At 36.3% G+C, this 15,325-nt stretch overlaps 1 protein-coding gene and 1 long non-coding RNA gene across 21 annotated transcripts in view; one reads left to right on the plus strand and one right to left on the minus strand.

Annotated features, from left to right (window-relative positions):
- Positions 1–2,498: 2,498 nt before the first annotated feature.
- The window catches only part of LOC121736845 (plasma membrane calcium-transporting ATPase 3), a 188,316-nt gene continuing 175,489 nt past the window's right edge, over positions 2,499–15,325 (plus strand). For 17 of the 20 annotated variants that reach the window (XM_042128274.1, XM_042128284.1, XM_042128282.1 and 14 more), the window contains exon 1: positions 2,745–2,856. The gene's annotated coding sequence lies outside the window, so the exon portion shown is untranslated. Of the gene's footprint in view, positions 2,708–2,744; positions 2,857–15,325 lie in introns of those variants that run through there. The other 3 variants (XM_042128277.1, XM_042128278.1, XM_042128276.1) reach the window with 3 other exon arrangements.
- LOC121736855 lies at positions 2,727–11,169 on the minus strand. Its single transcript, XR_006037070.1, has 3 exons — positions 11,159–11,169; positions 6,060–6,064; positions 2,727–2,811 (listed from the first exon to the last, which is right to left on the minus strand). It is a non-coding gene; the product is annotated as an uncharacterized LOC121736855 (long non-coding RNA).

Below are 15,325 nucleotides of genomic sequence, written 5' to 3' on the forward strand. Positions count from 1 at the left end.
GTGATAAACGAGATTCTATGTATATAGGCGATTGTTATGTAGTATGTAGGCGGATTCCTAACATTCAATTCCTTACTTAATGTTAGATTAGAATATAAATAGGTATAGACGCCGTGGATATTTTTACTTGGTACTTACTGAAAATAATCTTTATTTATTTTTTAAAATCTTAACAAAAAACAATACTTTTATTTTTAATTAACAAGACAAAACAGTTCCAATAGTTTTTTAAAACTTAATATTTTAAAAATGAATTTGAATCAGATGGGGTAAAAGGACTAAAATGACAAGGTTAAGGGTCAATTTGGACCGCAACGCGACGAGTAGATGCATTTCTAAATTTGTATGGATTTGACAGATTCGCAAGCGTCTCACGCAATTGAAATCTGTCACTTCAGTACAAATTTAGAATTAATGCATCTACGCGTCGCGTTGCGGATGGAATTGGCTCTAAAAGGCTGAAATGCTATACATTTTGTACAGCATTGGCCTTTTCCATACAGTATAAATAGACGTATCGTCCCATAATATCTCGTCCCAATAGGACGAGTTAGATACCCCATCTGACTATTATTTAACCGACTTTCTATTCGCGGTTGTCTATAAAAGAGCATGTTGTTGTAATAACGCACATAGTGACATGTCAATACTAGCTGTCACACTCACTTATAAAAATATTCACACAGATTGGTTATGTAATGTTGTTTCTGTCTAATACGCTGAAAATGATAAAGGCAGCGGCATTTTCAAAAGGTATGAAATATATCAAAGGGATATTTCCACAAATCTTTCGTAAAACGAAAGTAATAAATTTTGTCAAAGACTAGATAGGCGGGTGTCAGTGAACAAAAGTGAACGCGTAGATATTCGCCAAAACCTATCATGGTGTGTATGGCGTATGTCTTTCGCTCACTTACAAATTGTAAAGCTATCTCTTTTTAACATGCGATAGGAAACCGACTGTATTTATCGTGTGTGAATGAAAGAGACAAATAGTGATAAATCAACAGCTTGCCCAGAGGCCCAATCCCCTACCCTATTCCCTTCCCTATCCTCCCCTATTCCCTTCCCTACCCTCCCCTATTCCCTTCCCTTCCCATAGGGAATAGGGTAATAGGGGAGGGTAGGCTCCTCTATTACCCTATTCCCTCTTAAAAGGCCGGCAACGCACCTGCAGCTCTTCTTATGCTGCGAGTGTCCATGGGTGACGGAAGTTGCTTTCCATCAGGTGACCCGTTTGCTCGTTTGCCCTCTTATTTCATAAAAAACTATTATCTATTCTGTGTCAACAGTCGAATTTCTACGTGTTCTGTTACCGTACTATAGCCCCGTGCACGATAGTTTTCGTTATAACTTAGTGAGCTGCCTCTGTGTGGGTATTTGTGTTAGTGAGTGTGTATCAATACAATGTAATGTACGCGGCCACAGCCGTGTCGTGGCTATGAGTTGTTATACCCAAAGTTTAATAAATTTCTGTGAAAATGTGCGTATCTTCTTTTACCCTTTAAACACCAATATAACAAGGAAAATACCCAATTATTGGCACTTTAGGAGTTGATACTACAAATTGTCCTAGTAATAGTATTCTCAGTACAACAAAAATTTACGCAGCCAATAATGAAGGGCTGACTGTTAATGTGTTAAAAAGTGATAAGAACTCATAAGCTCTGAACCTTTTACTCTTTACCCAATCCCCTAAATGTGTTTTAAAAACACTATCATCTATAAAAAAATAAAAGGCACTGAAGTTTTAAAATTTAAGAAGGTATTTTGCAAACAGTATGTGTCAGAAATGACAGGTGACAAGGAAGTTCGGAAACCGCCGTCGCCCAATCCAAAAGCGTAAACTACATCCATAACGCTACTTCATACGATTGTTTTTTACCTATAACCTACGTCGGAAAAAAACATGGAAAAGCCCAATGTGTTCCGAAATAAGGCCACAGTAGCCGTCACACTCCAACTACAAAAAGAACAGCGTTGCTACACCTTAATAAAAAGCCCGCTCCACCCTGTGAGAATCTGGCGACGAAAGCCGGTGAACATTAATGAGAAGAATACGAGAATCGGCTCCACATTCTCATTTCTTACATTCTCCCGAAATTCTCGCGAGAGTGTGGAACGGGCAATAAAGGCCCAATTTCTAATAGCGCCGTGGATTAAACTACGTTTCCACCAGCACTAAGCTGCCTTGCTGCAAACGTATTTTTGATAACCAAATGTAAAACAATCGCTTCACTTGCTTATCCTCAGCGCAGCGGATTCTATCGGATTGTATAATCTCGCAACGCCGCGCGCTGGTTAGTTCAGCTTCAGTGGCATCGCAGCTTTGGCGTGGAGTAGTTTTATGAATAAAGTTTTAGCTTGTCGTCAACCGGCCGGCAAAGTGCCGTGTGTCCGGGAGCCGGGCCGCCGTCCGCCGTCCGCCGTCCGGCGTCGATACAGCACCTGTGCGGATCGTTAGCGCGCGCGCGCGTGCGTCGCGGCGCCGCCCGCCCGTCGCCAGTCGCTCGCCAGCGGCCCACGGTAGCGGCAGTCCGCCCCGCACCACGACGCGCATGCGGCTATCGATCCGTCGCACGAAATGGTCCCAGTATCTAGGTTAACCCGCTAAAATTAAAGGTGCGTTCCGTAGTCAAGGTTGCCGCCGGCGCGGATCCAAAATAGCGATCGTGCATGGAAAAATGAATATGATCTGCGCGTAGCGGTAGGTTTTAGAGGCGTTTATCGCGTGCCGGCCGACGGCGGTCGGGAATTATGTAAGAATCGTGTATTGTTCGAAGCGGGATTGATTCCTGTGTTCCGTCGGTACTGGCCGCAGCCCGTGTGGGTGGGACTGTGCCCGGATCCTGGTCGGTAAGCCCCCATTCACCATATACGAGTGTTTCCTTGCCCGCTGCTCAAATTCACGACTCAATACTCCAGTTCACGGGACATTCCTTCAGCTGAATTTCGCTAAAATTAACTAATTAGCTTTTCTAAATTAAAAAAATCGAATTCGTTACGTAATACATGTTAATCGATAACCGAATCAATGAGTATTTACAAATTATTATTAATAAAAAGCGGATAAAAAGTTTCCCGAAATTGGTTCGGAAAACTCTCGCTAGATGGCGCTTTCGCGAGCTATTGACTTTCCCGACCGAACGTAAAACATTACGCTAAGGTTACTACAAGTGCCGAATCATTAGATATTTATACGCAAGTTCTTGAAATTGACGCGAGAAAAATATGTAATTTGTAGTTGTGGCGAGCCAAATAATATCACTACTATTGTCTGATTATTTTTCTCATTAAGTGGCAAGATCTTCTATATTGTACTGTATAAAAAGACATGTAAAATCTAACAAGACATGTAAAAATATCTTTTTACGTATCTTGTTAGATTTTACATGTCTTTTTATTCGTATATCGCGTGGGTACCGTACATTTTTTGTGATGCAAACTATCTTATATTCCTCTGCCCCAGCAGTTCAGTTTGAGTCGCAACTCAAAGATCCTTACCAGATTTCATCTAAATCTGTTAAGTGGTTAAGGCGCAAAGAGGTAACAGACAGATTGACACACTTTTGCATAATATTGATAATTGTCTTCTACATAATTCGTTTATATGTAGATTTTAGGTCAAGTTAAATAGTAATTTAATCCAGCAGGCAGCATAGAATTTTTTCAATACGTTTTTACTAAAACTTGCATATTTTAGTATTGACCTCATAAACGAATAGTGTTTACTTAGTAATTTAGGACAGTAATTAATAACTAGATTCTAGAACGAACGTAATAGTCTTTATAAGAACTGTAGAAGAAGCCTTTCTAACGCTAAACGAAAAATGTTCTTTAGTCTTTACTATCAAACTGTACTATATTCTATTGATTGATATTCTATGAGTAACTAGAGTTACTTTTATGTTTTCATTCATGAATAAGTACATAATTTATACAAACATAACATAATATTATTATTAAATATGTTTATAACATTTGTTCAATTTTTAAAACAGGGTTCATCAATGGATGTGTCCCATTTCCTTGAAAATTTAAAATGTTTGTCTGTTTACATCTTGCTCAAAAACCTAATCATTTATTTTCGTGAATCTAGCCCACGTTCGAAAATTCAATAGCTGTATGTTAAAATGTTGAACTAAAGACTGAAGTCTTTCTTCAAGCCAAACTGTTATTTGTCAGGCGAGCTGTAGTTAATTAAATAGTTCTAGTTAATTATAATTGCAGTTCTCAATGAAGATAACTGCGGGTTAACTGCCAAATGGTTAGAATACTTTCTTTATCGCTAATAAGATTGTGTCTAGTGATAATGTGCTTTTTTATACGTATTATAAATATAAGTATTCTGATTGCTATAATAGTATATATCTGTACAGCCTAAAGTCTAGGATATTCTAGAATACGACAAGGCTCACCCGGAGCATTCGCTTGTAATGTAACGTTACAGAGTTGAGCATTACATCAGTGAGGGAGGAGAGCCGAGCATTTACAATGCGCGCCTTGTAATGATACAGTGTGTAATATCTTGATACAACTTGTAACATCAATCTGACATTATAGAATCAACTAGCTATGGAATGCTCAAAGTCATTACACGCGAATGTTCGTCAGTCAGGGAGGTAGTTTGAAATGTAATGCTCAAAGCTCTAAATCAGCGGTAGGCGGCGAACCGCGGTCAGTTTGCGGACCGCGAAAGGTCGAATCTCGGACCGCGAAATATTGTAATGTATTTTATACCAAGTATCAATTAATACATAGATAAGGTACACGTATACCGTTATTAATTAAAATAATATTTTTAAGCTACATAGGACAAGACGTGTGGTATTTTTCTGGATTTCGTTAAAAATTTTCCACAGTATCCGGACCCCACGTAAAATTACTTGCCGACCCCTGCTCTAAATCTTTAATGTTACATTACAAGTGAATGCTCCCCGTGACCGCACCTTAACGTAAAAGCTGTAACGTCTAGGCTCCGTCTAGGATCTAAAATAGTTCTAGGGCTAGGAGTTAGGACTCTCCGTATTGAGATTGTTACGAAAACCCAAGTGCAAAGTCTGATTTCTGCACGTATTTCCGTTTGAATGGCAAAATCTCGTTTGCTGAAGATTCAGTTAAATAAAGTGCGTGAAATAAAACACCCATATAGCAGTTTCGAGTTTATACAACAGTTTTTTTTTTTGTTTTTTTTTTTATTAATCTAAGCTGCCAATAATATAATAAAACGGATTTCCGTATAAATGTATAGAATTAATGCAATGTTTTCGTGTTAGCACCAGCATAGACAGTAAACAAAAAGTTGTGTTCGATATTGTCGGATTTTGATCGAATTATTTACTGTAAGTCAGGGGTTCCCAAAGTGCGCGCCGCGGCGCCCCGGTGCGCCGTGGAAAGCTAAGAGGGGCGCCGCGCTGTGAGTCGATCCTCCATCATTATCCGAAACCACAAATATTCTACACTACTATTATAAAGAGGAACGATTTGATTGTTTGTTTGTTTGTCTTGAATAGGCTCCGAAACTACTGGACCGATTTGAAAGATTCTTTTACCATTGGAATCCTACATTAATTCTGCTGAACGTAGGCTAAATTTTATTTTGGAAAAAAATAGGGTTCCGTAAGATATTTGAGATTTTCGGACGCAAGGTGTAAAAAATCAACCAGAAATGTTACGCATACGCTGCCTAAACTATAAAAGATAGAACAATATCTACAAAAAAGTCCGCGACACACTATACCTATCTATGTCAAGTGAGACACAACAACAATTTTTTTATTTAAAAAAATCTTGAATTTTTTTGGACTACATTTAAACGCGTTTATTTTACTCATGCTATTAATCCTTATCAAAATAAATTATTTAATCACTAAGTACAGTTTATGTAGATAATATTTTGTCTTTGAATGACTAAAATTGGACGTTTGGTTTTGAAGTTATGGCGAAATTAAAATAAGTATTACGATTTCTACTGCACGGCCCGTTGCGAAGTGGGCGTCATCAAGGGGAGTTTAGATGTATTAGTTCTTTTCAGAGTTAGAATATTACACGCTATTAACATTTTCTTAAATATTTGAAAATGCCGAAGAGAGCCAGGTCTCTTATATATTAGTCACTTCAATAAAATAATATGGGCAAAACAACGTTTGCCGGGACAGCTAGTATAAAATAAAATTATAATATTAATCATGTAAAGCAGGTAGAATGTAGATGATTAAAATATACTTGTTCATTATTATTTACTTGCTTAACCTAACTGTAAAATCATTTTGCCATTTTGCACCAGAGGCGTAGTTATAGTAAAGGTTATCGTCAAATATGGCGTCCATTATGGACTTTTACTAGGGATTTGACAGTTCATTTGACATTTTTTATGGTTAAAGTTATAGTCAAAGTATGTTAGTGCAACCCTAAAGGTGTTTATTTATGTATCTTTTTGTAATAAATAGCTAGTTCGAGTATGGCGCCCGCGCCGCCGTGACAAAATATTGTGACGTGTAAATGCGCCGCAGACTGAAAAAGTTTGGGAGCCCCTGCTGTATGTGCTAATAGCGCCCTCTGCTTCCACCTTTGCGTAATATCACCTATTGTAAAATCATTTCGTAATTTTTACTCTCACGTCACTTTAACACTGTTTGCAACGAAACAATAAAACAAAAAGATTTTCCAACAGTTTTGAGGTCGGAAAACTCCACAAGGAATAAAATCCTTTTCCGAATTTCCACCAGCTCTTCGTAACATTTTCGAGCAAAGAATTTTCATGCGGACTGTATACTGGCAATTTTAGTTTTTCCTATATTTAGTTTGTTTGGAAAATAACGAAAATCTGGGCGTATAATATTAAAATATGATTTTTTTTAATTTGTGTAAATAATTATGATTTTAAGCACGAAGCAAACATACTAAATTCCAATTTTCCGTGCGCATGAGCTATTAGTTTTAATAAAAGTAATGCTTCCATAAAACATACATAATAAGTATTCATTTTAGTGCCTACTTATTATGTATGTATATTCTAATTCCTACAAAACTCGTCTGTATAATAATGATCTTTTGGCAGAGACATATGAAAATTCATATCGATCTCTATAAAGTTTATTGCGATCTCCCCTCTCATTCCCTCCATCCTTCGTCTCTTTCGCTTCCAGGTCAGCTGACCTCCTGACCTCGCTAAATGTCAGAGGTCGGAAGACTTGGGATAAATTTTATTCTCATTATATCTTTGGCGTTTTTAATTAAGCAGTGTTTTATCTGGTAAACTCTGGGCGGGTTTTTAAATAGAATTTGTGGAAACTGTTTTTATACCAGATATTGAAATCGCTTTTAAGAGGAAACGCTAACACTTTTTTCCACACAAACGTATTCCCCAATTTACTCCCTGGACAATGCGTCTAGACAAATGATTTTTTTACACATTATGCGGATCTGTTAAATGTATGCCTCTACGTTCGATTTTTTCTAAATTTACTAATACTTAATTAAAAAATATGATCCTTCAAAAATCGCAAAAAATGAATGTCCCGTATGTCCACCGACCATAAAACAAATTTGAAAAATCTATAAACACGTAGAGGCATAGACTCACTCTTCCGGAAGATATTGACGACCTCTGTGGCTGTTGGTGGGCTGTTGGTAGCTCAAGCCGGGGGTCGCGAATTCGAATCCCGCTGACGGAACAAAAAGTTTTCAAAGTTCCTGGGTCATGGATGTGTATTAAATATGTGTATCAATTAGAACCTTAAATATATGTATGGTATGAAAGTTAAATATATTTCCGTTGTCTGGTACCCGTAACACTAGTCCTTCAGGCTTAGTTCGGGGCCAGGCTGACGTGGTGTGAAGCGTCCATAGACATTCATTATTATTATTATTATTATTAAAAATAATAATAATTAGATAGGCTCTATTTTGAAGGAGGAATCAGAGGACTACGTTACTACGTTACATGGAAGGCTGAAAACTATTTACCTAAAAGTAATGTATGAAAATATTTTTATCTGCTTATTCTATTAACAGTCGAATATGGATAAATATCTTCTCGACTCTCTGGAAAGAGGGATACATAGGATAGTTTTTATTACGGCAAAATGCATGGTTTCCATAACATTAAGGGCCGAATCACACCGGAATAGCAGCGAAGCGGCGAGCATTTTCAGTGTCATATTATGATTTTAAACTTTATCTTCATTATTGTAATACATAGCATCGCTTGAGAAATCGCGTCGCCGCTGCCATTCCGGTGTGAATCGGCCCTTACGATAGAGTTTCCTTTAAAGGTTTGTGGGTATCATGCAGTAGGCAGTCTAATTCTTCTTCGTAACATATTTTGTTATCTCGCTTTATCGGGATCCAAAGAGCACTAAATATCTTGGAATTGTAGTAGAAATGTTTCCCAGTGACCTATTCCGCTATTTGGGACAGCTCAGGTGCAGAAGAAATCAATAAATTTATCCACACTGACTTATGTAACTTGGAGCTTGCGATCACTACTTATTCCAATTTAGAAATTAAATAAATGTATTTTTTTTGTTCTTATAGTTTGTAAGTTATAATTTTTTGACGATGAATAGATGTATGTATGACTGCTTTAACTGCTGCTGTAATAATATGTATACCTGTAATATACCTATACAGTATACACTATACAGTATATTATACCAATATACTGTATATTATACCAATTTTCATCCACGGACTTTGATGAAAATTGGTATAATATGGCGTCTAGGACCTAGTCGTTTAGGCTTTCAATTGCTAGTCTGGCAATGCCAGATAATTAGTCGGATAGGCCCGAAATTATTCACAGCTCCCATTTTAGATCTATCATGTATATTCATTACTAACAAATAACAATTTTATAACACGTAGCTTTGAGTAGGTCATATACTTAGGAACGCGCATCAAATTCCTCTCGTGTAAGAAACTTGCCCTTTGATTTGGCACTAGTTCACCTATTTAAACAAAACGTGGCGTCACACGGTGATGCATAATAGCGGTAGAAAATTGAAAATATGTAATGACTAAACGCTATTTAAAAAGGTCAGTTTTGTAGGGTAAGTTGTTAATTAAAGAACAAGCTTAGGGGCCATCCAAAAAGTAACTACGTGTGTGTGACAAAAAGCGGGGAGAGGTCCTTGTAACATAAAATTTCAAATTTAATAAATTGAATAGCGAAATTTATAATATTATTGAGGTGGTTTTAATTTTTAATTTTATAGATGTAAAATAAGTAGCTCTCACAAATGTGACCACGTCCTGTGACAAGGAGGTAGGAGAGGACTCTAAAAATTATGAAAATCGTATGACGTCACTGAACTGACGTACTTTATGTATGGTAAAATGTACGGTTTCTGCGCGATAATAAACGAGTTGTGACGCAATGGATTTGCGGACGTCATCTAGTACAATATACTATACTGTCATTAAAGAAACGTTACTATAGGTCTACCAGAATCTGATGGCAAAAAGTGAGAAAAGAAATTGACCGGCACATACCGGGGTAATTGGAATAAAACATTTTGATCCTTTTTTCCCTTATAGCGGCTGATTCTGTGTGTGAAACATGCAAATATAAAAAATTGTCCAATGATCGAGGATATTTTTTTAAAATCTGTCATCCAAATTTGCCATCAGATCCGGTCTTTGTTTTAGCTTCGTGGATCCAGTAGTTGACTAAACCTTAATTATTTTTTCGAAAGCGTTTCTAACAGTAAATTCTGTCCCGAAGTCTACAATAGTCATTAATACCTTATCTAAAGGCTAGTGCCATTTTAGAAATCAGTTCATACAAGTGTTTTATATACGGTCTATATCGGTGGCCAGCGTAACTTGAACCCGACTTGTTTACCCCTACGTCTAGTGTTTTACTGTTTACCTCGTTAGGGATGTCGCATACCAAAAATAGTTGTTTATTGTTGTTGCTATGAGAGGAAATTTTCATATTTTTTAAACTGCAATTATTGGTTTATTTTTAATTAAAATCAAGAGTCTCACCACAATAACAAGCATTTAATAAATTTTTAAACATTATATAACCAATCAGTTCATTACTAGTTTCTGATTTTTTTGACAGAAGCGTATTCATTCATAAGCGCGTTTGATTGGCTAACGTGAAACGTCAAACGCCTAACTAATACATAACGCTATCATTTTTTATATACAAGTAATTATTAATAATTATTATACAGTTACCATTTTATTTTGTAGTACAAATATCACGTTGGTCGTCGTCTAATTCCATGTTAAGTTACACCTGTGTTAGGTATGACGAAAAGACACATTGAACGCATAAACTTCTAAAACAGATAAACTCCTACCAAAAACCCTAAAAAAGAACCCGAAAAAATTATTGATTAAGTTATTTATGATAGTGACAGCCCTACCATACCAGCTAACTGGGCGGGGACCATGTTAGAGTGGTCGAGTGTACAATAGAGGGCGCTACAATGCCCATCGCTCAGACATGGTGCGTCTCAATAAATATGTAGGCCGATTGAAAAATATATTAGAAATTGAAAGGATAATTATTATGATAATAATAATGGTATATTTTTATGTAAACAATTCGATAAATGTGGAAAATGTACTTATTATAAGATTTTTCTCGCGGGCTAGGTGGTAAACTAGGTGGGTGGTATTAGATAAATGATTGGTCTTGCGCGCGCGTTTGAAAAAGTGCATTGTATTTAATACCAATTATGAAAAAAAAAAAACAGATTTTTATAATGTAATGTGCACTTTTATGTTTATATTCACCTATCTCATATTAGTATTTTCTGTGCAGTTTTTGTAAGCAACGAAAATAAACGCTTCTTAATTCAAATAAAAGTTTCGAAAACATTATACCACTGATTTCTGCCACATTCTGGACAAAGAAAATCGAATATTTCCAGCACACTGTTTATTATTCAACATACATGGTGTGAAAATAACATCCATACCACTTACAACTCCACCCTGTAATAAAATACCATCCAACATCATGAATATAAAGTTACATACAATCAATATTATACACGTGTCTAATAAAGTTTAGAATGTAGTGTAATAAAAATCTAGAATACTAGATTGATCGTAAATCTAATATGGAGGCCATTCATAAGCCTACGCTTCCAGACTTGATTTTAAAAAATCTAATATTATAATCTAACTAGATGACGCCCGCAACTCTGTTTTTTTTTTTAAGAAATAAGGGGGCAAACGATCAAACGGGTCACCTGATGGAAAGCAACTTCCGTCGCCCATGGAAACTCGCAGCATCAGAAGAGCTGCAGTTGCGTTGCCGGCCTTGTAAGAGGGAATAGGGTAATTCCCTACCCTCCCCGGTAGGGATGGGAAGGGAATTGGGGAGGGTAGGGAAGGGAATAGGGTAGGGGATTGGGCCTCCGGTAAACTCACTCACTCGGCGAAACACAGCGCTAGCGCTGTTTCACGCCGGTTGTCTGTGAGAACGTGGTATTTCTCCGGTCGAGCCGACCCATTCGTGCCGAAGCATGGCTCTCCCACGTATATTCTGTTGCGCCAAATTTGTTCATTGCGTGGGAATATTATTTCGGGGTAAAAAGTGTCCTATGTCCTTTCCCGGGACTCAAAGTATCTCCATGCCAAATTTCAGCAAAATCGGTTGAGCAGTGAACAGGTATAATATACATATATTATATAGTCAGTGCCGGTTTTAGCAAAGACTTCTATTATAGAAGTTTTTGGGTTTTAGCCTTATCGGCGCCCTGGGCGAAATTTTTTCGGCGCCCAGGGTAGTGCTGAAAAAATTGACGCCCTATTTATTTTTCTTCGGTGCCCCTTTTTATCTGGCGCCCTGGGCGGTCGCCCAGCGTCGACCTCCCTAACACCGCTACTGTAAATAGTAATATGCAACATTGCAGTACGCAATATTATGGCACCACTTCAAAGAAAGATAAACTTCCAGTTTCCAGTGCCATTTAATGAGATTTGTACTAATGAAAGGACAATATTTTTATTGGATCTGCCTATATTTTACGATTAGCTAGTGTACATTAAATCCAAAACACTCCGTTTATAAAGTAGTAGATAAACCTAACAAAAACAAAGCATAAAATTATAAACTTAATAAATATTATGTAGTTAATAGAATCAGGCGTTACTTTGCGGAAATACATAGCTGTTATTTAGTGTATTTTTGTACTGTCAACCCCACTTTAGCTTTAACAAAAAAAATAAACGCAACAGACATCTGTCAAATTCTGTGGCCAAAGTTAAGGTTTAAGTAAAGTTAGCCTTAACTATACTTAACGGTTTACGGTTTAAGACTTTATTTCTCACAAAATAATTTTACAAATTATTATACACGGCGAGAAACACGTGTTACAAAAATAAATTGAATGATACTTAACCATAACTTTGATCATAACTGTAACAGATATAACCACGCCACGTTTTTGAAAATTTCAGAAAATACTTAATTGTATTTCAACTTTAATAATAAGTAATAAAAAGTACATAAACTTGTGATTTAAGGGGGGCTCCCATACAAATTTACGGTACGGAACCCTAGGTACGCCAGTCCGACTCGCACTTGGCCAGTTTCATAATTTTTCCGTTCATTGTGGATAACGACCTACCTTGTTGCCAAAGTTCTAAGTCTGCTAGAAGTACCTTAGAATTTTGATGATCTGTCAGTCAGTGAGTGACAAAATGAAACTGAACTTTGATCTTCCGTAACTATTAAACTATTTATCGAAATGTTATGTAATTTGGAGGTTAAGCTAGTTTTAATACTTGCTCCTAGTCACCGAAATTCTAAATCCCTAGCTTTGTTAACATTGAAGATAAAGGGGGTGTGAAAAAGCCGCGAACCGCTTCGAGAAAAGTATGCTACGGCCGGCTAAAAAGCTTGGCTGGAGCACTGCCGTGCTCCCAGATTCCGTAAAATAATTTATTTTTAGCAATATCTACTTCGCATAATATTGCTAAAAAGAATAATAAACTAAATTTAAACAAAAGTTAAACCATCCGTTTTGAAGTCGGTTCAAAATAGCATAAATTGTACTCAAAACTCACAATGGCCGAGGTTCTGAAACTATTCGCTTTTGTATGGAGATAAATAGATTTCCCTTTAAAATGATATCTTGGAAATGTCGCCAAGAATATGAGCGAGCGATCCCGAGTTATAGATTGTTTCATTATTCATATTCTCTTCTTAGATGAGATTCTATTTTAGAAGTTGCATTTGCTTATTTTGTTTACATAATAAGCACGCAAATAATGTCTTGGTAAAAAAATGCTATTATTATGAATTTTAAACATACTGCCCACCCTTTTTTGGCAAAAACCAGTTATTAAAGTATAGCAGTCGACTTTTACGAGATAAAATGATAAGTCATGTTATAATAAAAAGTTAAGATTGTTGAGTAGGTACGCCAAAAATTCGAATACGTTTAGAAGTGTTTGCGTACAAAAGTACCAAACATACACACTTCTTAATTTCCCTTTATAATGTTGCTATGATAAGATGGCACTGCGGCTCCGAAAGACAGTCATGCTGAAATACATCCTCCTTTTATTAGGAATCGGTTGAAAAGAATTCCTTCTATTTATCGGTCGATCGTGGAAAATTAGGTACATGTTCATAATAGTTTGTACTTTGTACTTGTCCATCTTGGAAGTATCTAGCATTAAATTCATATATATTAGTAATGTAATATTGTATGTGAGCGTCTCGGTTAGTTGTCAGGTGAAAAAGGTAATTTACGACCAGGATCTTCGTGGCAAGTCGACGGAATGCAATGAATTATTTCTCTTCTATTTTTTTCTCTCGGACTTTATTTTATAGAAAATTGCGATAATTTTAAAAATGATGCATTAAAATTAATATTTGTTTCGTTTTGAGATTTTGCAGTACACGTACTTTTTTGTCTATGAGTAGCTACTCATACTTCATAGACAAAATTGCTAATACCTAATTAAAGAATGTATTCATTTTACAAAGTCTCAAATAAATGGAATAAAATTTTGTAGGTACTGTGTATTACATACTTATTACTTACGATGTGTTTATTGATGTTTTGAACTCGTATCTATAAAAATATTTATGGAACTTATAGGTTCTTACTTCTTATGAGTTAAATATTAAAACAACTTTTTCTTCTTTCAGGTATGTATTTACCATCCTTGGATACCTTTTAGTAAATTAAATGACATGAAATGATGCAACAAAAACGGTAAGTTAATATTTGAATGTGTGTAGTCAGTACTATACGTGACTATACTATATTATAATTATTAGTACCTGGATGACCGAGCTTCGCTCGGTATAGCAAACACTCATTGACTTCGTGTTACTTAACAACGCCATCTGCTGGAATAGCTTTAGCTGTTGTTGTGTCGTTAAAGCAATTAGTTGCTCACAAAATAGTATTATTATTCGCCAATAGATGTCAGGAAGAGTCATATTTTTCAGTTTATCGATTATCGATAAAACACGAATAAAAAGACATTTTCTAAAAATGATTCCTAGCTAGATCGATTTATCGCCCCCGAAACCCTCTACATACTAAATTTCATGAAAATCGTTGGAGCCGATTCCGAGATTCCGAGATACAAGAATTGCTCGTTTAAAGATATAAGATTTACCGTAAGTTTCCGATGAGCCGTCAATTCAAGTGATAAAACAACTTTTCAAAAATGGCATTTTCACTAAGCATGTACTTATCTGTTGACTTAGGGTGGATTGAACCAGAGGCGTGGTTAAAGTTAAAGTTAAAGTTATGGTCAAAGTTATGGTTAAAGTTAAGAGGATACACCAGGAGCTAGAGAAATGAAAAAAAAGTACGTATAATATCTATAGTTCTGCGGTATAGGCTTGAGGTAAGGGAGACCCCTTACCTCAAGCCTATACCGCAGAACGCGATAGAGACCACTGCAGAAAATCATCGATTCGTTGTCCCCTGATTCCTTCTCCAAAACTTAACGTTAACCGATTTAAGTATTTTTATTCAACGCGGTATACTTGGGTTTAAGAGGATACACCAGGGGCTAGAGAAATGAAAAAAAGTACGTGTAATATCTATAGCTGTCTCCCTTACCTCAAGCCTATACCGCAGAATGCGATAGAGACAACTGCAGAAAATCAACGATTCGTTGTCCCCTGATTCCTTCTCCAAAACTTAACCGATTTAAGTACTTTTTTCATTAAAGATAAAAGAAAAGCTTGAGCTGTGTTCCTTTGTTTTATTTTTTTGTATAATCAAGCCAAATCTGTTTTCTGGATGTTTGAAAACAGCGGAAAATCTGGCCATTTTTTGGGTTTTTCAACGTTCATATCTTATTTAATAATTAAATTATGAAA

Source organism: Aricia agestis, chromosome 19, assembly GCF_905147365.1.
Source record: "Aricia agestis chromosome 19, ilAriAges1.1, whole genome shotgun sequence".
Lineage (NCBI taxonomy): Eukaryota > Metazoa > Arthropoda > Insecta > Lepidoptera > Lycaenidae > Aricia > Aricia agestis.